The following is a 25,661-nucleotide window of genomic DNA, read 5'->3' on the forward strand; positions in this document are numbered from 1 at the left end:
GTAGGTTAAACTACAAAAATTTTACGGGCCATAGTTGTTAACTATTCCTACATATTATAACACACGGAGTAGAGAAAATAATTGTAAAGATTATACTTATTTGATTCATATTATCTTCACTTCAAAAGCACAAGATAAATTTATGTATTACGATGTTTTTAAGAATAATATTGAAGTTGATATTATTTTTTTATTTTATGTGAAAATGATTCTTAACTCAATAGAAACCGTTTATATAAAGCATAGCAAAAGTAGATATCTTTTTACTCCCAGTTTTCAAAATTAATAACTATGGAGATTTATTATAGTTGTTGCTTACATGAAACTTCTAATAAACTACAGGAAGTACAGGAAGGAAGAAAATGTACATATATATATATACACAAAAGGAAAAGAAGCTACTTATTTTTTTATTTATATTTGATTAATAACTGTTTTATAGTTGTTTATTGTTTCAGGAATATTGTAATATTACATGATAGTATGGCTTTATTATTTTGTGTGCGAGGAACGATTATTCAGTTGATATATTATTATTGTGAACTGGTTGATTGACAGGTTTGAAATCAACTACTCCTTATAATTTATACATATTTTTATATAAGTTAGGTTAACGTCAGTTTTATGTCAACTGTTTTTGTGACGAGTGCTTCTTTATCGACTGAGATCGTTAGTTCTATGTTGATACACATCCATCACTAGGTAATCGACGGATAGGAAAAATGAAAAAAAAACGTTCCAAAACGGCACAGTACAAATTCTGTACATATCACGATACTCAATCATAAGAGTTAAGATGGGAAAGAAGAAGAAGATTCTATCGAAATGTTACATTTCATGATATTTAAAAAAATAAACGATTCGAAAACTTGTAATTTAGGTCTCTGTAAATTGAAGATACTACTAAAGATTTAATTTAAAAACATGTAATTCACTAATAAGTTTTTATCTTTAAATAAAAAGTCTTCTACATCAAATGATTAAAAGTGGGATTTTCTCAAATTTTCTTTCACTTAAAATAATAAAGTTGACGTGTAGGTTAGGCTGGGTTGATATCTCTTACTTTGCATGAAGTATTAATGAAATAAGACTTCCAAAAATATGATATTACTTTTTTAGCAAACTGTATGGGGTATATACAATATTGAGAACATTTCATTTGAAAGCTCAAAAAAAATTCAATAATAAAAATTTCACCAATACACCAAAAAACTCAGTCTAATCTGTTATGACGGAAATGAAAAATAACGTAAACTTAACATCTTTCATCATGAAGAGTGTAAATACGAATGCATCACTATAAAAGGCGTAATAAAAAATATACATGCGAAATTTTCTTAATAAAACTCCCATATAACATCACTGCCTTCTAGAAGTAATGAAACTGTGTACCTCCAGTTCCGCCTTGTTGCTCTCTCGTTCGGACATATTGCCGCGTCCCTCTCTACCATCCCTCCTTTAGTACCTCCACGGCGAGGCATTCAAAACATAGGAGGTACTAGTACGTCACGGACTTTCATCGTGAGTGGTTATGTAGCCAAATTTTCGGTACTAAATCTATTCGAGTGTGCTTACGTGAATGTTCGAAAGTGTTTTTTTTATACTTTACTATACAAACGTAATAATGATTATAAAATCAGTTTGTTTCATAAATATTTATTAGGTTTGATGGAGAAAAATGAAAATTTAATATAATATCGTAAAACGGAAAGCTACTTTTTGGAAGTGGTTTTGACAGCTATCGTATGCTGTCAAAAAAGTTTTTTCAACGAAACATAAAATTGCCGTATGTTTCAATACACCTTGTTTAATTAATGGACTGATCAGTGATCACCGAAGGTTGTTGTAATAGTTCTTGTTTTTGTTGTTTTTCCCCAAAAGTGAATCTGTTTCTATTTTTGACATCGTCAGGCTTACAAAACAAGGTAACTTGATTAGGCGTTTGCTATACATACATATACTTTTCCGTGTTTCATAGTCAATGCAGAACAAAAATATATAATATTTGTCTTTTTCTGTATTATTATTATTATTATTATGCTATAAAAGTTGTTACTATATTATTATTTTATTTTTATTTATTTAAAAATCTACTTAATAATAAGTTTTATATTAGGTATTTCAAAACAATGTTTACATTACCAATTTTTTTTGACTTCGTTAGACAAACATCTATAATAATTATAATTATAAATGAATACATAATTATTATTCTCATTGTTTATATATAGTTATTGAATGAAAATAATATAATAAAGACAGTGCCTGATGATGTCGTAATAAAGTGTATTAGCCAGATATATACATAAAGACTATTGAAATATTTAATGGAACCATTACGATGTAATTTTTCAATTATTAAATTAATAACTTTTTGGCATTATATATATGCGTCATAAAATTGGGAATTATGAGTAAATATTCATCATATTTCTACTATGATTTTGTCGACGTACCTACGTGGTAATTAATATTACCACAATTTTGCAAACATCTTTCAAAACATCTTAATTATGCATGCACGTTTCTCCATATTGTATGCATGTCTTCAAATTTTACTAAAAGCCCAAATGCATGACAGGCTGTCGAAATGTTTACATTATTATAACAATATATAAATACTAAAATGGCATATTAAATTTGAACTGAAAGTCTGAGAAACACTTAATCTTTAATTATAATTTCACCGTCAACCATATTTACTTACTTAATTTACTTCTAATATTTTCCTCAGTAATTGTCATTTTAATTACTTAGTACGGCTATAAATATTGTTATAACTGATCTATTTTCTTTCTTACACTCATTGGCATAATATCATAAAATGAAGGAAGTGTATAAAAATAGAATGACAAAAAATGCCCAAATACTATTACTTTGCCCATTAAAATCATTTTATACAGATGAAAGTCATGGAAAAATTAATTTTACCTACACTGCAATAAAAGTCAATTTCCAAACTCATTTGTATACCTACCTCAGTTGTATCGTTATTTTAATTACTTAATAATAATTTTATGGAAAATTCGTTTGAAGACATTTGTCATAATATTTTATGTACGTACTTAAAACTTAACTTTACCTACATTTCAGTAAGTGTAATTCATACAGATTTTAGTCACATATCTATAATAACATTTTCTGGAAAACTAACCATTTTTATTTTCAGATATTATTGGAACGGTATAATATCTTACTAAATATAATCACTAAATACGTACCAAAATGAATACTTTGGCTTTCTCAATAGCTATGTTAGTATTTTATGCACAGGATTGTATGAAATAAGTAATACAAAAACTCTCGTTGTCATGGAAATAACATTAAATTGTCACAATAGGAATATTGTATAATGTTCTCATTTTTAAACTACTATTTTAATATGTTATATTAGGTTGATATGTAATAAATTAACACTAAGTAATGAAGTTAGTCATTACAGTACTGCCAACTACCCATTATTGGTGGAAAAATATATATAAAATAATACAGATGCATTATGTAGTAATTAACTATTAAATCCAGATACTGTAAAACGTAACGATCAGAAAAGGCTTTGTCCACCTACACCAGTGATTCTCAACTAGGTCCGAGAAAATTCGAAAATAGCTTGCTTAAAAAGCATAACTTGAACTATTTTTGACAACAAAGTAAAAACAAGGTTTAATATGACAGCGAAGCATTTTTAAAGTTTAGATTAATTGGATAACACAAAGTTATTATTTAAGTCGCTTGTAATAGTTTGGGTAGGAAATTTTTGTAGCAACAAGGAATAGAGGAATGGAAATTGTGGAATGTCGCCGCATTCTATGAACTGTTTTGTTTTCTGTCAATGCATTTTAAATTTACACGCTAACAATACAATTACAACTTTAAATATGTATCTATTGCTATACTATTTATTATTGTGTGTGTATTTTTAACATGCATACTAGTTTTTAATGATAATGTAGAAATGAGTGGAATATACCTGTATAAATATATTATGATAACTCGCGCACCCGAATATGATTATGCAATGCAATCTATGATGGGGTTCTTCTAGATTCTACAAAATATTTCATAAGTTCCTCCATATAAAAATGTTGGGCATCACTGGTTTAGAGATATATTGTCGATTGATGTCATTTTAATATGTATCTGCCAAAACTTAATTGAAAATAAGATAACTCTAAAGTCTAAACTAAAATCTAAGGCCTAAGCCAACAAACTCGGTCCAGATTGTACCTATTTAAAATACATATTATGCGGATTAAATAGACACTATATTATATTTAACGCTTCTTATTTATTAATTTAATTATAATATATGATTTAATAAACATATAAGTAGTAGGTGCCTAATTCATTGGATTTTTTTTGTTTGTTAATTATTTATTGGGATAGCATGATAAGACGTACCTCTTGTATTTAAAAAAAAATGATTTGACATACTTACATTTCACTATCGCTTGTGTATGCAATATACTCAGGTGTTATTACACTGGAGAAAGTTTCTACGTAGAAAAAAATGCGGCCTTAATAAACTATGAACCTTCGTTTTATTTTAACATACACTTTTTATGTACGTTCAATTTTATTTAATGTTTTATACTAGCTCATATTAATTATTAGAATCAATAAAATTTCCAAATTAAATTTATTAATTTACCGCCAAATTTATTCCATGTTTATTAATACTGACATCTCGGCTACCTCTATTAGCATGCTTCGTTTTATAATACAATTAATAACTTATTAATTTACCTTGTAACGATGCAGTCTAAATGTAAGAGAAATTATCTCATTAAAATAATTATATCCGTTGTTTTATAAGGAAGCATATACAAAGTATTCTGTTAACTTAATGAATGAGACAAGTATACGTTTCATTTTCTTGTTTATCTGGCCACAAAATTTACTTTGCACAGGTAAATTTTTATCGTAGCGCGCTTCGGCTCTTGTCTCTCGTTAGCTATGTAATGTATCGCTTTTGACATTTGTAATTGGAACGTGTTTATTGAGAAACTGAAAGTTTTAAAAATGGCGGGCGTTTTCTTTTTTTCTGACATAATCGGTGCAAAATATTTTATATTGTTGTCGGTTTGGAACAGATTTTTTTTTTGAACAATATAGTATTTACATTGTTATTCGTGTTACTATTTGCATTATTATCGTATTCCAATATAACAAAAGTTCGATTACTTAGCAATACCATCAGTGGCGCAACAACTTAGGGTAGGTGCTATGCTATGCTCTTTCTATCCTGGGCCAGTGTCCTCCAGATGTCTGCGCCGGCTGCTCTAACATATTTTTTGACACCATCCAACCACCGGAGTGGTCTTGACCTGACAGTCTACCTCCGACGGTCCGGTTTAGTATCCGGAATTCAACTCGGCGATTGAGCACTATCCATTATTGCTACATGACTCGCCCATCAGAGGTCCAGATTATGCCGAATACGCCACTATTCTTCTTCTAGTATGGGACCATAATATATCCTACGCAGAATCTTCCTCTCAAATACCTATATCAATATAGCAATTGTCATATTTAACAATATAATTAACTTAACAGAATTTGTCATCAATATATTCATTAAAACCAACGGATTAAAATAGGGAAATTTAATTTAACCTATTAGCAATATTAAAAATTATAGAAACCACGTAAAAACATAAATATTGTTTTGTAGACAGACAGTATAATCAAAATACTTCCCCATACTTGTTATTACTTAATCATATTATATCAACATAAAATATAAAGGAATTATTATCTTCATCAACTGACAATATTAATTTCGTTTTGGGTATACACTTTTAATACTCGGTCTAGCAAATTACCATGTTTCATTTTTTTCCATCAAGGTTGGCATGCCTGTGTTTCATATACTCACCAGTGTTCTATCTATAGGATTCGTTACAAATGCTCATTTTCCATAGAAATAAAAGTTGTGCAAGATACATATAAATAGTGCCGGGTGTTAATATGGATACATAAATATTCAAAAAACAAGTTTCGGCATTGGCCTGAAAGTGGCAAGTGCGACGGAGACTGGCCGAGTTTATGTAACGACTGCAACTTTGCGACAACGGTTTTGCAACTCTCCTGCTATATTCGGTAAGTTAATATATTTTTTCTTAAATTTATAACTCGAAAGAGTTAAGACAGGTACTTGCTTTTAGTTATTTTTTTGGATGTATGAAAATTTTAACCAATTCTTGATACAGCTATGTCTTCATATAAAAATAGTGAGCACTAAATTTTGATTACTTCATACAGAATATACATAAATCAATAGATTTTATTACTAAGATCTTATTAATTGATTGAAGTAAATATTTATTCACAAAGAAAGATAAAATACTTGGTTAATTACCATATTTATCAATAGACCCAACGTATTTCCCTTTCGCAATCATTGTAAAGCTAAATCTTTAAAAACAAATGTATAATTATTAGTTTATTAGTTCGTTTCTAACGTTTTATTACATATGAATGTTTTTTGTGTTGACATCAGTCATCATAAATATTATATATAATGTGTAATTTTTGTCGAAATTTTAATGCTATATCGCTACTCTACAATGTGCCATATATTATCAATCTCGCATACATATATTACGCCCACGGTAACCGAGCGGCTTACGCGTTGGCTTATAATGTCGTGAATCCCAAGTTCGAATGTTGGTTCTGGAAAATACATATATTGTATTTAAATTTGTGTTTGGAGTCAGAGTATGGACCTAATTGGTTAAGTAAGCGGCTAACGTCCATTTTTCGTGAAAAAAAAAATATTTTAATACAAACCTTCACTCTGTGGAGGCCCATATTATGATATTATTAAGATCGGACAAAATAAAAGTAAAAATACAGGGATTCAATTTTCAAGTTGGATTGATTTTATAATGTAAGTATTCTAACTAGGGTTATTTTGAACAAACACGGCATTAAGAACGATTAGACCGCTTATCAAATTATATTGCTGACAATTTTCTAACCCCCCTAACCGTAACTGTAATATACCGATTATAAGATGTACCATTATATTATTTAAATACCAATAATAAAATTAAAATATGCAACCATAAAACCCTTCTTACGAAAATGAAAGTCACATAACGACATTTAGGGCTTGCGCAGACAGAGCGCGGTCAGGCGGTCTGCGTTCCGCGTTCGGAGTTCGGCGTTCTTTGTACTGTATGGACTTCATACTGTATGGGTACACAGCCGGCGGTCAGACCGCGCCGGTCAATTGGAACGCTAGAGTTCTAGAGTTCTATGCCCGGAATTACAAAGAACGCCGTACCTCCCGTCCAGTCCCGTCATAGGAATTTGAGCAGTCACACAACATAGAGCGAAACCACACGGGGGAGTGAGTACGCAACAGCGGTGCTTTCTCACTTCCACTCGCAGTCGGAATATAGCGGTCTCGCATTATGCAGCGCTTGTGTCAGTACAAAGTTTGTAAACAAATGGAACGCTTATTGTTGACCGCCACCTGTCTGCTGTCCCTGAACGCTAGCGGTCAACGGTCGGTTGAACGCAGAACTCCGACCGCTCTCTGTCTGCGCAAGCCCTTAGTAAAAAAAGCTATAAGTAAATATTATATTATAATTTGTATTTTTACTTATAATACCTATCACTGTCAGAGTCTGAATCATATCTCGACTCATTGTATCTCTAAGTTTTTCATTAAAATATTGTTTTTGATACTGATTGTAAGATGTCATCAATTTTAAAATACATGCTGAGTTCAGAAACATTAAAATAGAAAAAAATGCATCTTAATCGATGCATTACGGTAATAGTTATTCTAGCTGTAATCGAGTTTTACCGCACAAACTTCAATTCAATACATTTAATGATTGATTATATTATCTGCAATATTTCAAGAATTGCAAAATAATAATTTATCAACATAATAAATAAATTGCATGTTTCATTTGCAAATATTTTATTGGTTTTTGTGTCACTCTTGTGCGTTAATTTTCTTTTAACAAACCGGTCGGTTTTGTAAACAACTGCTTATCACGAACGGCGAATTATCATAGAAATGTTTTCTAAATGACCAAATATTTAATACACTTTAGAACTTAGTAACACAATAATACATAGGAATGGATGTACTGGACATAATATAACGACGTTTATTGTTCAACTATTCTTTATTATTTCTCTTCTTTGTGCTGGCCACGAAGCTGTATGCTGACTATGCTATGATTGTGTCAATTTATTTTTTTCAATATTTTGGAGAAATATCTTCGTGCGTGGCGCAACTCATTGATTGCTGTCGCAAATTGCGGCATTTTTCTCAATGGGATTTCAAAGATTATTGTTACAAAATATCACAATTTGAATTGCATGCTTGTCATGAATACAATCAAAATTTTACATTACCGGCAGGTAATAAGACCTACTAGAAATCATTGTTGAAAAATGATAAACCGCACCATTTATCACACTTTATTAAATGATTGCTTTTTTTATTCCGTTTTAAGTCAACCAGAAAATAGGACTACATAATGGCATATTTTAAATCATAAAAATAAAGCGACTTTATTTTTTGTTACAAGTGACATAGAGAGATATAAACACAAATCAATATAACATAATGGCTTTATTAAACATTTTAAAATATCAGTTCATACCTGTTGTAATTGCAATTTATACATAGTTAGTTTTTATTTATATGAAGTGTTACTACACCAGTGGGTCTATTATATACATAAGGCTGCTTTTGGTCCACTACGGTAACTAAATAGGGTAGGAAAGTATCGAATTATTAACACATATTAATAAATACTATGTTTTAACAGCACCTCTCTTGGCTGTGATAAATTTTAGACCAATATAGAAAGTTTTGACAGTTCAGACGGTTAACTTATTGTAATTGTTACAATAAGTGTTAATAATTCGATACTTTCCTATCCTATTTAGCTGCCGTAGCGGACCGAAAGCAGGCTTGTGTATAGAATAGATCCACTGACATGTTCAACGTGTCGATCGCGGGATCGATTTTGGTCGATCGCAAATTTACAAATCGTACCAAGAATTGAGTATGAAAATATTAAAAAAAACCATGTAGGTACCTACATTTAATTGAGATAACTATTTTTATTTTTTTAACCAACATACATGAAAATCTTTCATTAGGAAGCCCGCATGAACGCATTGTACCACCTCACTCACGGCCTGCCGCAGTAGTGAATAGTGAAAGACAGAAAATATGTCAATCCTCTTATGGTCGCGCAGTAGGCTCTTTGTAGGTACATCAAGAGAATAGTTTGAAGACTATGCCTAAAAGGAGACCAAGACAAATATTGTTGTTTAATATGTTTGTTCAGGTTAAAGAATGACAATGGGAGACTGTGGTAAATCACTACCAGTTTTGAGTATAACTCCAAGATTGATAAAATAGGTAATTCCTATTAAATTCCTACTAATAATTTGATTTGACAAAAGATTGAATAAAATAAAACAAAATATTCATTAATTATGTATGCAACGTTAAGGTTCAAATAGACTATATGACGATCGGGCACATATATGCTAAGAGCGTTTTAGTGTCTATGATCAAATCTATGCCATTCCGACATTTATACATACATATTGTATGACAGCTATGACATCGTATTTACATTCTGTGACACCTGGGTTTTTCGACATATATATGACCGATCGTCATAGAGTGTATTTGAAGCATTACACGCCCATGGCTGGGCATACAAATGCCAGTGATTTTTTCATTGCATGTTTTTTTTAGGTTTTTATGTTTATAACGCATGTTTTACAACCGCTCCATAAAAAAAACTTTTTAGAGGCCCATATGCTCTACTTAGAACAAATTTAAATACCATGTTCACTTTTATATGATATATTTTTCACAACTACTGAATTAAGGCACCCTCAAGCTCTCTTCTATTTTACTCGGTTCCTTATACTTTGCTGTCACGTAATTCCGCCAAACTTTAATAGATCGTAAATCGATCTACTTTAAAGTGGTATTTTGGTCATCATATTATTATATCCCTTGGATACTACTAGAATATTGCATTTGTGCAACAGCTACCTAATATATTATAATTTATTGACAAATAAATACATTCAAGTAAACAACTCAATAGATATTTCGTTAGTATATCTAATAATATGTACTTTTTGGTCCTAAATTATAATATATATATTTTAAGCTAAATCAACTAAGCATGTATCTCAGTAAATATGCATTTAAATAAAAACTATTTTGAAACTTCACAATGCACAACACGATTAAATCTATTATTTGAAGTACCGTTTCTACTTCATAATAACGATATTTGATTTGCTCTTTACACAGAATACCTTTGTACTGACTTCAGTTTGACTTTGTGATAATAGAGGTGGTACTTATATTGGATGGTTTTTTTATATTCTATTATCCGTCCTACAAATGGATACAAATTAAGAAAATCCTTCATGAGTTTTGCGTAGTAACCTAACACGTACAGTTTCCAAAGTGATTTTACATCGTAAAGTACAGTGCAGGAACGAGGGTCCGGGCATTTAGAAACCGACGCCGACGGCGCCTTCGCCGTAAAACGACGCCACTTCGCTGAGTAACGGACGCTAGAACACGATCCTGCGACGCCCCTATCGCATTACTGCCATTTAGTGGGCGCCCAGTGACGACTAGTAATAGCAGCAAATACTATAGACAAATTATTATCCCAAAGACCGAGGAAGTACGTCAATCATAAACTAAAGTTGATAAAATATATTTTTAAAATTCAAAATCTAACAAAGATGAAAATTGTTAGACGCATGCTTTCTGTATAATTTTACAAATAGATACATGTACATAATAATATATAATATGTTTTCAAAAAGTCGGTGTATAACGATGCGAAATACGAATTCAAAAAAAAATTAAACAAACATTTTTTTTGTCAAAGTAATCCCAAAAACAATACTGTTTTGACGATCTATTATTATGTTGGTAACAATACATACAGAATATATTAAAAAAAAAACAAAAAATGTTAATACCCTCGTTTAAAAATCATACACTGTAAAAATGATTATTTTCACCGACTTTAAACTGTATTAAGTAATTTATTTTAACAAATGGAAACAAAAGTATATCCATATATTAAGGGAGTAGATGTGCAAAAAAAAACTTGTAAATATGTTCTTTTATTGTGCTCAAAAGTACCAGAATACAATTTTTTTCCACGTCACTGAAATTGACTGTGTACAGTGTAGTGTTGGGCTGAACCGAGGGTCGGGGTTTTCCCGAATTAAAGAACTCTTTGATGGTTATTTCCCTCAATCGTGCGACCCCTGCGTGATAATAGAATGTCCTACAAGGACAACACTGTGGCAAGTTAACCCAAATTCTAAATATTAAGTAGTTTCGGACATATTTCTTCTTTAAGTTCATGAAACATACATTATCATTACAATGCCACTAGTAGTTACTGAAAATAACGTGTTTTTATAAAGAATACGTATACATATTTGGAATAGTTTTATATAATCATTCTTATATCTTGTGTATTATTCAATTAATAAAAAATAATTTTGGTACTCAAACTTATTTTATTTATAACTGAAATTTAGAGAGATTCTGACGTCGTGTAGGAATCAAAGATAGTAATGGTATGATAAAGATAAAGTAAGCAATAAAATAATCAACAAACTGGCGGAGGAGAGGTATTTCTTAAAAAGAAAGATATCAGCATACTAAAATAATTGAATACACGAATTAATAAAATAGGCACTAAGTACCAAATTACTGAATCTAAGATATAAGGGTTTTAATGAATAATTCATTTATTTTTCATAAAAACCCTGTTTTATTACCGTCTCAATAGATTTAATATACTATCTTATTGTCCTTAGAAGAAGTAAAGATAATATGTATAATTAAACAGTGTAAGAAAAACATGTTTGAACAAAGATATTTTAGATAAACACTATGTCGCAACAATATTTTCTTAAAATATAGACTATGTGTCATGCTCTATATCGAAAGTCTCATCAAAGTCAATAAAGTCTCAATGACACATGTTAACCAAATGTCACTTAGTGCCTATTTTTAAAGTAATCACAATGGCTTTTATACCCAGAACACTCTTTGAATATCCACATAAGCTCAAATATATTTTTGGCACTTAAACATGTATTTAGGATATTGGTGATGGTACATAGAAAATTTCTGCATACTCACCTTTTTCTATTTTTGGGCACTTAGTGCCTATTTTATTTCGTGTATTCAATTATAATAATGTAAATTGAAAATTACAGCCGGAAAGAACAAGATCAGAGTGACGCGTTACCTGCGATTCGAATGACGAAAATGATGACATTATAATATAACCATTGCGACAACATCTCATTTATGCATGTATAGTAATTATCTTGGTAGCTTTATTTGTAAAACTCACTACCCAATACCCATATTACGATTGATGTTTGCGTTGGTACAAAAAATCTGAATTTTTTATATTATTATATAGATATCTAATGTTAAGTCTTTGAATAAAAATACTCAATTAATACTTTGGACGCGGAAGATGCACACGGCGCGTAATGGCCAGGCGGCCGATCGATGTAATTAACGTGCATTTTAAAGGGGGCAATTAAAATCTCATTATCTCTTCAGCAGCGAAAGCGTTAAATAAATAATTATATATTATAATATTAAAATTTACTTCATATTTTCATACAATATCCGTTATTAGACGTCGGCGATAAGTTCGGCCATTTCCTCCCTGTCCATCGCTGCTCTAAATAAGGATGGAGTACTGAACCCTAACCGGAACGTTCTTCTTCTATCAATAACTTAATAAAAAAATACTATGAAATATTTTTATTGCTTTCAGTTTTTTTAATTGTTTTATAAGTTAACTACTATTACAGCCCCGCATAGTAATAAGCATATCCGGTTGCATCCATCATTAATTATGTCTTAATTATTGAGGACGTTTAAGAAACCCTTCTTCTATACAAACGGAATTTAAACACCTAAAAATGATGCTTAAAAAACCATGACTAACGATTAAAGTAGGTGGAAATCATTTAAATTAATTGCAGATTAATTTTGTAGTAAACAAATCACTTGCTCTGAGATTAATTTTATAAAGCTAAATTGATATAAAACTGTCCAGTAATTAGTATTACACTCGTAAATTACATTAATTACCTTCAACAAACGTTAAGTAGGTATAACAAAACAATTATTATTTATGTAATCGTGTTATAATGTTCTATGTATACAATATATTTGTTTGTATGACTGCTAATTCAAGACGTACACTATATTTTTGATTCGCTATCAAGTAAAACAATAACAGCATAAAATCATTAAAATTATTGCGTTCACGGTATATCTTGAATAGTTACATATCTTATCAATATTCACGTGAAATAGTCAAACATTAACCGGTTTTATAATGAGAATAATATTTTAATGTCACAGAGTGCAAATTTACTTTTGATTTTCAACAACTATTAATTTTGCAGATATAAAATTAAAAAAATATACATATATTTCATTTCTTTCAGTTAGTTATTATTATTCCACTGTAGTTTATGACGTATTAAGTCTCTCAAATGTGTACTTCTGTATTCTATCAGGAAAGCATTTCATTTTTCTGATTCCACTCACAAAACTACGTAAAAATACCGTGAGAGTGATCGGTCTTCCTATCCATTTCTCTCATATAATATACAGTTATTAATGAAGTTTTCAAATGTAGGAAATCATGGAATATCCTGATACCTATAGCGTATCGTTTAATATATAAATGTATATATATAATCGTTCGAATCTGTTAAACTCTGCAAGCATTTCAAAATTATTAAACATCTAGATAATTTCAGATATGTATTACAAATACATTATTATTTAGAAAACTACACGTGAAATCGCAAAAACCCGTAAGTTATAAGCACAAGTCTTCAACGTTGCAAAATTTTGTATCTGTGTACTTCGTCTCAAATTTAAAATGATTTGTGTACATAAAGTAAGCTTTACAATTTCAAGACGTTTACAACACGCAAACAACATTCTGAGCGTCTAGTGCGAGCAATTTGGGCGAGCACTAGCGAAATGGTCTATGGTCTCGAACATTTGAATGCGAATGCGTTCGCTCGTCCACAAACCAAACGCACGGCACGCTAGAGTCTAGATGTATCTATAGTCTAAGATTAAAACAGTTTAAAGAAACAAACAAGTAGACGCAGTATTCTAAAAAAAGTTTGAATAATAAATACAAAAAATATGAAGTTGGTAAGTAAATGGAAAAATGCTGAATGCGCTAAGTAGTTAAGAATTTATAAAACAACGTCTCCTGTAGGTGGAATATATCGATATCTGAAGTAATTTGGTTGAACATAATTATTATCGTCCTCCCAATTGGCATCATCAATGGCACGTTAGTTATTATGCACCTTGGGAGAACCAACAACCGATGCTCCCGATTTCTAAGGGAATTATGAGGGATACACCGGTCAATAATACGAAGAATGGCAGAGTTCCCATTTACAACGCGTGTAAGTCGGAAATTCATAAATGGCCAAATATCTAGCATTTAGTTAGATAGTATACCTTAGAGAAAGTCAGCAACTGCTAGTAATTATTGCATATGAGTGTTCTTATCTCAAAGATTGGCACGTATGTCCACTCTAACTGCATTTCCATAAAGTATCTATAAAAACAAGAAAAAAATAATTTATTGAATAAATTAAAAATTAAGTGAATTCGGTGAATGGTTTGTAATCAAATCGCTGTAATTTTCTTAACATTAACGTACTTACTCATAAAATTTCTGCTATATTACATATTATTATATATTTCCATGTAGTAAAAATGAAAGGTATAGATTAGATATAGATTCAATTATATTAAAATATAGTACATTAGATTGGCTATTTTTAGTATTTGTTGTGTAACTTCCAATCAATTGAATGGATTTTTGCTGTCCGCTTCGTTTTTATTTTTTAACATGAAAGTAATTTTTTGTTCAGCCGAATGTTACCTCTGTCAAAAATAATTTGATTAATTGAACACTGTTTCAAATTGATTGAAAAGTTTATTTTCCGCGCTTTTTGGGGCTTAACAAATTGTATGCTAACGATAGATAGGATAAGACCAATAAAAAATGACAGCTTAAAACGGATTTTATTCAATGAACAGATAGTACATGATATTTTAGTTTCAGTAAATAAAAAAAATATACGAGAGATATAAATATTTCCACTATCTCATACGTTTCAATTTAGAAGAAAAAACAAAACTCTTGAATTCCAGCATGACGGAAAAATTCCTTATTTTATAGATATAGATGGATATTTCACCTGTCGATATTTAAGGTGTTAAATTATATTCTGCTCGTTAAGTTAGAACCCATTTATATCGAGGTAAAATATAAATGGGTTTCGTAACTAAAATTAATTGGTAAACCCTGACATATTATATACTTACATTATTTTTACGCCTATTATCGTTATTTATATCTTAACATGTAATAATAATAATATACTTTAATCATGTAATGAATTAACATATGAAAATTAATATATTTACAAGTTAATTTATTAATTTTAAATACACCCAACACAATATTTAGACTATTTTTTGTATATATATATATATATAATAATGTCATTAGGCGTTGGGATGTGTAACGCTAGTATTTACTAAAATAATACACCAGAGATTCTTAACCTATGAGTTTTTTGGGACATTTGGGACATTTTCAATGATTAAAAAAATATTGAGATAATAAGTATGGTACCTTTCAAATTAATGTACAAACACTTTTAAAAAGTTTTTCTTTAAAAGTTTCTGGATTTTTTTTATCAAAAAATAGTTCGTATTACAGAAAAAATGTTTTGACTAAATCTCATTAAAAAAAATTGGTCCCAAATCTGAAAAAATATGTACCTACTGTAATAATTTGAGTCTCACCTCAAAAAGGTGAAGAAACCCATTACAATAAAATGTTTCTTAGGTTTTTAAAAAAGATTCTTTCATGGTAAAAAATATAACATTATTGTTTCACATTTGATAAAAGAAAGACAGAAAATAAACAGTTTGAGTAGACACACATAAATTATTATTAGGTTTAAATATAAAATTTTTATAAAATGTATTACACATTATTAGATTTCTGGTACTGTCTGCAATCAATGCAATATGAATAAAAAATAATCAAAAGAGTTTTATAATTTTCAGTTAATATCGGCTTCAATAATTTAATTTTTGCCTTTTCGCATATTCAGCCTCAATCTACATAATAATATATTGTATTCCTACCTATATAGGTATGGATGGTTAACTGATAAATGTTATTAGTATGCTACTATTAATATATTAAATAAACGACGTTAAAAATTATACAAATTACTTATCAGCACAAATAAATGTTCAAGTTTCTTAGAAAAAAGTATTTTCAACTTATTCAGACGAAACAATACAAAACTCTCATAACTGCATTAGAATAAAACTATTTGATAGGATTCAATCATACAAATTTTAAGCCAATTATAAATAAAATGACTAATATATTATTTAATAAAAAAAACTGTAAGAAAAACTCGTGTAGTAAAAAAATATGTCGTGAATACCGACTGAACATTTAATGAAATAAAGGTTGCAAACATCAAAATTAAATTCATTTTATTTGTTTCTACTTATTTGTAACACTATTTTGAAATGAAAATATACTTTAAAATACACAAAGCTCAGTTATTAAAATCATTTAACTTATTCTAACAATCTATTTCGAGTTTTCGCTAGAGAAATAAACGTTCAGTAAAATGAAAACGGCCCTTAAATACGTAATGCCCTTTGGCGAGAGCTTCGAATGGTCGGAACCATCGATTCACCACAACGGCTGTCTCAAATTAGCTCGCGGAATTCCTCCCAAACAGTTTGCCAAACAATCTCTCGTCTAATCCATTAGCACCGCCGCAAATGCAAAGTGTAAAGTTTCAAAAATTCCCTACGCAAACGTCTTGCGAGAAGGCTTTCGTAGTGGCTCGTAGCATCCCGTAGCACTCAGCTGTAATGGCGCATGCAGCTTTAATAGAATCGTGCTTTCGGTAAGGTTTTATGTGATTCTGTTCTATAATTATATCAAAGTCGTTTCTAACCGCGTAATCTGGAAATATATTAAAAGCTTTAGGTATATTACAAGGCCTACTTACAGACTTAAATAGAATTTAAATACTACTCCAAACGAAAAGTGTTTCTGAAAAATGACGAATTGGATTGATTCTTTCATTGGATATAATTATATATGTATTTATAATATTTTAGATCATTTTAGATTTTTTAAATCTTACCCTGTATGCGTATGTTCTGATAAGGCATATACTTGTAAGATGAAATGAATATTTAAGAACATATTAGGTATATAATTTTAAAGTACATGTGAAAAATATATAATCACTAGAAAATTTATTTATGATAAAAAAAAATTCGACACCCAGCGGAATTCAAGCTTGCACCCCCTAAGATTCGCGCCCATGTACTGTGACTGCTAAACTAGATGTGTATTAACTAATTGTGTCGAATTCAATTCGCTGTGCATATTTTTTCTAATTCTTAATTTTCACTGAATCGCTTTCTAAATTGCGTTATTGTTTTGACAATCGGATTTTTTTGCAGATGTAATTTTTATTATATTAATTTTCAGAGGTGTTTTTTTAATGTATGTTCAATAAAGAATGTTATATTCTTAAATCTTGTGAATTATTTGATGAGTAAACAAATGGTTTGTTGAATCTCCAGAAGGTTTTTTATTATGCATAAGTTTATACATAGTTTTACAAAATAGGAAAAGTTGATACTTCCTCGAAATATGATACCAAAGTATAATATGTATGTACTAGCTACTAGATTGATTTAATTATTTCTTTTAATTTTTTTATCATTGACTTCATCATGATGTTTGTAACATTATTCTTTCAACTGAAACAGATCTGATACGGACACCCACATTTCAAAAGTTTCGATTTTTTTAGCGCTGTGTTAATGAAGGTTTAGTCACACCCCCTCTGTACATAAACACCGAAAAGACTTACATTTCTTTCTCTGAATCCCAGATTTAGGTCATAACCACATATTATTATTATTATTCGAGAAATGATGATATTTAAAAAATATATAGAAAATCAATGAGTTGATAAGAAAAACCGAATTGTCCATGGCGAATTCACATTGAATAAAATATACGCAATTGTTAAAAATACTAGGAAAAAATAACTAATATTTATATTTTTACTAGCTGAAGTACCCGGCTTCGCACAGGGTCGCTTCGTGGTTATATTTATCTTAGATATTTGAAAAATAATAAGAGGTAATTATTCTTTTAATATTAAAATATCTGTGTAATACAATATGGCAATATGAAAATAATTCTAATAGGAGTAAAGGTCAAACATAAGAACACTAAATTAAAATCGAATCCAAAATATGAAAACGTTATTAATGTTATTAATATGTAGTAAAAAAAAATCAAAATTGGATGGAACAAACAAACAACAAACTTTGTATTTTATATAATAATAATTTAGAAACCTTCGCAGGTGTGCGCACAACAACTGACAAAAGTTTCATCGCAATCGGATGAATGGTATAGGAACGCATACGAATAGTAGAAGAAGATGATTTTCTAAATTAGAAATCTTCGTGGGCATGCGCATGACAACTCACCAAAGTTTCATTGCAATCGGATTAATGGTATAGGAACGCATACGAATAGAAGAAGAAGAAGATGGTTGTACTAATTCAAAAACCTTCGCGGGCGTGCGCACAACAACAGCTGGTCAAAATTTCATCACAATCGGATGAATGGCATAAGAACGCATACAAATAGAAGAAGAAAAAGATGATTGTACTAATTCAGAAACCTTTGTGGGCAAGGGCACAACACTTCATCAAAATGTCATTGCAATCAGATTAATGGTATAGGAACGCATAAGAATAGAAGTAGAAGATGATTTTCTAATTCAGAAATCTTTGTGGGCATGCGCACGACAACTTACCAAAGTTTCATTGCAATCGGATGAATGGTATAGGTACGCATTCGAATAGAAGAAGAAGATGATGGTTTTACTAATTCAGAAACCTTTGCAGGCGTGCGCACGACAACTCACCAAAGTTTCATTGCAATCGGATGAATCGTATAGGAACGCATACGAATAGAAGAAGCTGGTTGTACTAATTTAGAAACCTTTGCGGGCTTGCGCACAACAACTGGTCAAATTTTCATCGCAATTGGATGAATGGCATAAGAACGCATACGAATAGAAGAAGATAGAATGAAGAAGAAGAAGAAGATGATAATTTTTCTAATTTAGAAACTTTTATGGATGTGCATACAACCACTTACCAAAATTTCATTGCAATCAGATGAATGGTATAGGAACCAAGGAAGAAGAAGAAGATACTTGTACTAATTCAAAAACCATTGCGGGTGTTACCACAATAACTGACGAAGGTTTCATCGCAATCGGATGAATGGTATAGGTACGCATTCGAATAGAAGAAGAAGATGATGGTTTTACTAATTCAGAAACCTTTGCAGGCGTGCGCACGACAACTCACCAAAGTTTCATTGCAATCGGATGAATCGTATAGGAACGCATACGAATAGAAGAAGCTGGTTGTACTAATTTAGAAACCTTTGCGGGCTTGCGCACAACAACTGGTCAAATTTTCATCGCAATTGGATGAATGGCATAAGAACGCATACGAATAGAAGAAGATAGAATGAAGAAGAAGAAGAAGATGATAATTTTTCTAATTTAGAAACTTTTATGAATGTGCATACAACCACTTACCAAAATTTCATTGCAATCGGATGAATGGTATAGGAACCAAGGAAGAAGAAGAAGATACTTGTACTAATTCAAAAACCATTGCGGGTGTTACCACAATAACTGACGAAGGTTTCATCGCAATCGGATGAATGGTATAGGGACCATACGAATAAAAGAAGATAGAATGAAGAAGAAGAAGAAGAAGAAGAAGATGGTTGTACTAATTCAGAAACCTTCGCGGGTGTTGGCACAATTATTGACGAAAATTTTATTGCAATCGGATGAACGGTATAGGAACCATACGAATAAAAGAAGATAGAATGAAGAAGAAGAAGAAAATGATGATTTTTCTAATTCAAAAACCTTCATGGATGTGCATACAACCACTTACCAAAATTTCATTGCAATCGGATGAATGGTATAGAAACCATACGAATAAAAGAAAATAGAATGAAGAAGAAGAAGAAGATGATGATTTTTCTAATTCAGAAACCTTCATGGGTGTGCATACAACCACTTACCAAAATTTCATTGCAATCGGATGAATGGTATAGGAACGCATACGGGACAGACACACAGACAGACAGACATACAGACAGACAGACATTCATTTTTATATATTAGTATAGCCTATACTCTTCCCGCAAGTGCAAGCAATAAGTTTACAAAGTTTTATCGCAATCGGATGAACGGTATGGCTGCGCATTAAATACGAACAAACAAACACACAAATATTAATTTTTATATATTAGATAATGTAGTATTGTAGTTTACATAATATTATATTAGAAGATAACGCGTGTTATTTAAGTATTAGTATGTATTTTTTTCAAGTCGGTTTATATTGCAACACTATATTATTTAGACCCCACGGTGGCCGCGCGGCTTAAGCGTTGGACTATTACGCCGTGGGTCCCAGGTTCGAATCCTGGGTCTGGCAAGTACACATATTGTTTTTCAATTTGTGTGTGAGTCTATGGACCTAATAGGTTGAGCGAGTGGCTGACATCCATTTCTCGTAAAAAAAAAATTGTTAATACAGACCTCTACTCTGTGAGGCCCATATGATCCTATTAGGATCGGACATGGTTGAAAGAAGGTACCTACTTTGAAACATTAAATTTATTTGCACATGTTCAGAAAAAAATTATATATTATTATGTTTTTATCATATTTATAAAAATCTTTCATATTTTAGATAAATTTATAATACGTATTTCAAACGTAGATTAAATATATACTTGGTATATAGGTGGCATAATAAAAAAACATGGTAAATGATTGCTACACTGAATTTATTCAATTTTGTTAAATTAATTATTAATAATAAATAACACTCAGTTAGGAATATAGAATTCAATAAAATTTACTACTTCTAAATAAATACAAACAAAATTTTGAATTGCTCTAAGAAATAATATGATAAGCTATATATTATGATGCATGGTTTAAACTGAAAATCAATTTCATCTGAATGACATGCCTATTAATTTGATTCACAAAGCAAAATTTATTGATGTTATCATTGCAAGTTTTGATTGAAGAAGTTTCATTACTTAACAAAGTTTTGAGTTATGTCTTATAACATTACATTATTTAAGTATTTACTGACGTACGTCTATCTGAGATTATTATCGAGGTATGGTTTTGTCAGATATCACAAATTTAATTCATAAAGTAAATCCACCAATTCTTAAATAGTTACTTGTCAACCTAGACCTAACCTAGGTATTTAGATATATTGTTCTATTCATTATAAATACACAAAATTTAAAAACACCTCAGAAAATTATTATATAACTATGTACTAGAAAAAATATTTTTGAAAAAAAATACGGCACCCAGCAGGATTCTAACCACTAAGCTTTATGTCTTATCTAAATGTGACGATGTTAACAACTGGTAGTTTTTACGATTCTCACTGACAGGTCTTTAAGTTTCCTTATTTTTGGCAGTCGGCTTTTGTATTTCGAATCAAAGTATTAATTTACTTTAATTACTAACCGGTGTCAGCACCTCACCAAGTTTTTGTTATAACATACTTGGACTTGCTAATAATTTAATAAACTATTTTTTTATTCAACGAATAATTTACAATAATCAAAAATGTTTCATTATTGAACATACATAATTTGAAAACACTGTATCGTATTTTTTCAAAAAGCTTTTTTCTATTGGTTAAATAATTATGTAAATATAATACACATTTTGTTCAATTTTCATTAAGTGTTACTATATCATAGAATAAACCACAATATTTTATATACTATTATAATATCATTGTATATACCCACTAGTATAACTTATAGTTCAAACATAACATTGAATAATCTATTAGATAAATTTATTTATTTACATTTAAAAATAGAATAGAAAATATAGCTTGAATACAATGAATTATATATTTTTTTTTTAATTAATGACAGTTTAGTTATGTAATTATTTGGAAGTGCGAGTACGTTATAACTAAAATTTTGAGTGATTCGAGCATCGGTTAGTAATTTGGGCACTTAATTGATACCATGATATAAAAAAACATCCAAATCGATAGACAACAATAACTCAATTTGATTCAGCTGAGGCACGGTCTAAAACGATCGTGATTACGCAACGCACAGATTGTGCAAACGACACGTGACGAATAAAACATAATTTTTTATAAAAATGTTATGTTTATTGTTATTTAAGTAATAATTATAATATATTCATTGACATGTTTTGTTTTTCAAGTAAATGGGTAACGTTTTTTAGTCATCTTTAAACGATTTAAGAATTAATTCCACCGTCGCGACGCCATCACAAAACAAATTGACGTGCGAACAGGTCGACTATCGCTCTCCGACTGGCAACCCATGCAAAATTACGTCACACCTATTGCTGAAAATTATTTGCCGTTTCACTGAAGTATGTATGCTCTTAAGTAAAAGCTACTAATTAACTTAATCGTAATTAAGTAAGACATTAGTAGCTGTTTATTTATTGAAGGGATCACCAATTTGTGGTTTTCTACTTTTGATGTTTTCACTACTACATTGTTGTTTCGCCATGTGGATTATAAATTAATACATTGAACTAATTTTGATTAATGTTTATTGTTTAATTGTTTAAATGCGACCAACTTCACAACTAAATTATAACGCTAGCGTTAATAAAATTCCCTGTCGATAGATGTTACTATATTACTTCAGTGGTTACAGGTTCAACTCTTTTCAGGCGTCGTATTTAAAAAAAATCCTATTAGGTATATATCTGAGGTGTTATGTATATTAAATATATCTATTAGAATATTGCTGTTAAATAGGTTGACCGTGCGATATAAAATACCTATAACATTCGTTCTGCAATAGAGTTGCACGAAATCACACATTCGATGTCAGTATTTCATTTTTGTGACAAAGATTGATATATTGCCCGTCAATTAATTATTTCCTAAATTATCAATACTCCAACAATGTTGTACTCAATATATATAAGTAATATTTTCCGATTTTCTGGTTCGTCAAGTAATAATCGTCCATCTACTTTTGGCCACGACTAAACGCGTTCAATAAGAGCGTATTAAAAGTTACTTCTTCCCCGAATTTTCCCCACCCCGTTGCGATTCTCTGGGAACTCATACGTTATAATAACACAGCGAGCATGGTGAAGTATCCACGACGTAAAATTCGTTATCTTAATAAAATTTACTTTGTTATAACTTGTAACAAGTTATAATTATGGAAGTTTAGCAGTGCGGTCGATCTACGAGAGATTCATACATACTACTTACAGGCATGGTACACAATCGGATTATCTTACATATATGAACGCTGTAGTATATTTGAGATAACATGCTAATTTTAAGTTGTATTTATTTGTTTACGAAAATTACTCAGTAATAAAATGTAATATAAATAATATTATACAAAGTGAAATCTAAATAAATAATAAGGAAAAAAAAAGTAACAAAAAATAACTTTCGTAATCAAAATTATATAAAACATGGATATCATAAAGTAATTATTAGTATTAATTGATGGATAAACAGAAAACTATAGATTAACTAAAATAGTATATCGCTCATGAGAAAACAATACCTCGTATGCCACATCACACTATTTGTACACGAGATGAAAAAAATCTATATAATCTCTATGATTCCATCAAATTTATCACGTATTTTTCGTATTCTACTATTAATCTTAATAGTGAAATACAAAAAATGAAGAATTTATATGCATTAATAGTGTCTATAGAGAGTTTTCTTCAGCTCGTGTTTTGTGATATACGAGGTATTGTTTTCTCATGAGCGATATGTAAAACATTTTCTAGCCATCCCAAATTTTAGAAATAGTTTATTAATAACTATGTACTTAGAAACGGTTCTTGCTCTTCGCAAATAAATCATTCTAATGGAGCTCGAAAAATGTAATAAAAAATTAAAATAAAAATCTGTTTAGTCGACGGAAAATAAAGATTTAAGAATTCATATAATACTGCGTATTTGCAGCCCTTACTTTTGCATCGCTGTATAACTTTATGACTAATGTACAAATTTAATTAAGATTTTTTTGTATATAAGATAATAATATAATATCAACATGTGGGTTTTTGTTCAGTGGAAATTTATATTACTAACTAACAACAAAATTATAGACTTAACCTCTTCAATACGTCCATAAAATAATATAATTTACAAAAATACACCAATCGCACTTGTAATAAACCATTTACTTTATTCAACGAATAATTCACAAGATTTGAGAATTTAACATTCAATAGTAATATATTATCTATAATATAATTATAATGTATGTGTAAATCTGAGATGTTTTCAAATTATATATACTCAAAGGTAAAATCAAACATATAAACTACTCACACAGTAGATACTATCATGGAACCATAAATTATCATTTCTCCGATAGTGTATTGTAAAGACTGCAAAGTTAATATATGTAATATTTAAGTGCACTTGTTCATTTCTATCATCTAATTAAAATTCAAATACAGCCGTAATTAAGAAACTTGGTTATCCGTCAGTGTATTAATACGTTATTATGCTACATAAATACGGAAATAATATGTACTATTTGAGTATTATTGATCGTTCATTTATGTCATCCAATTAATCTTAATTGAATATATTATTATTTCATCATGCACATATATTATTTATATAATTAATCCTTGAAAAAGGTGAATTTACTAATGAATGAAACATGGTCAAAGCAAATGCAGCATGTGTGGGAATAGAAATACGTAATTACCATTAACTTAATAGCTAGTTAGGTACTTGTTAAAATATGACTGCATTCAAAAAGTATTTTTGAATTTTCATATACAAATATACTTACTTATTACATAACTCGAATACAATAATATTTGATTTTTGAACTGTTGAAATGCAGAGTTCAATAGGCCCATTCAATTTGCGTGATTGATTACTTCCCGAACTTCAACATCAGAATTATTACAACCACAACTTGCATGTTTAAAGCCTTGATGAGGAACTAAACACGCAGGGTAAAAGTATCAGGAAGATGTTAATCTTGAATTATCAATATGTATACACCAATCTTAGCAGTTAAAAATGTTTCAACCGGCGAAAAGACTCTTGCTTATTTAAATCTAAAAAATTTCATAAAAATGATAGTGTTATTACTTCATACCTATCAATTGACAATTCTACCCATTGCAGGTTTTGGTTTTCTCAATATAATACTCCTATGCGATCCACGAAGTTCAGTGCGTAAGATGCTGGCCTTTCTTCATCTGCGGGCTTCGGAAAGTCAAGATATATTTATGTATTATCTTAAATGCTGTTATTTGTAATTGTTTCACTTCTAAACTACTGTTTTACCACACCAATATTATTGGGTCTT

General features: G+C 30.0%; 1 protein-coding gene across 3 annotated transcripts in view; it reads left to right on the forward strand.

Moving 5' to 3' along the window:
- Positions 1–1,500: 1,500 nt before the first annotated feature.
- Positions 1,501–25,661, forward strand: part of LOC147071881 (uncharacterized) — a 426,219-nt gene continuing 402,058 nt past the window's right edge. The window contains exons 1-2 of one of the 3 annotated variants that reach the window (XM_085947408.1): positions 1,501–1,925; positions 5,850–6,102. The gene's annotated coding sequence lies outside the window, so the exon portion shown is untranslated. The remainder of the gene's footprint in view (positions 1,926–5,849; positions 6,103–25,661) is intronic. The other 2 variants (XM_085947406.1, XM_085947407.1) reach the window with 2 other exon arrangements.

Source organism: Rhyacophila brunnea, unplaced genomic scaffold (assembly GCF_057557595.1).
Source record: "Rhyacophila brunnea isolate RB1 unplaced genomic scaffold, BYU_Rbru_1.0 scaffold_2, whole genome shotgun sequence".
NCBI lineage: Eukaryota > Metazoa > Arthropoda > Insecta > Trichoptera > Rhyacophilidae > Rhyacophila > Rhyacophila brunnea.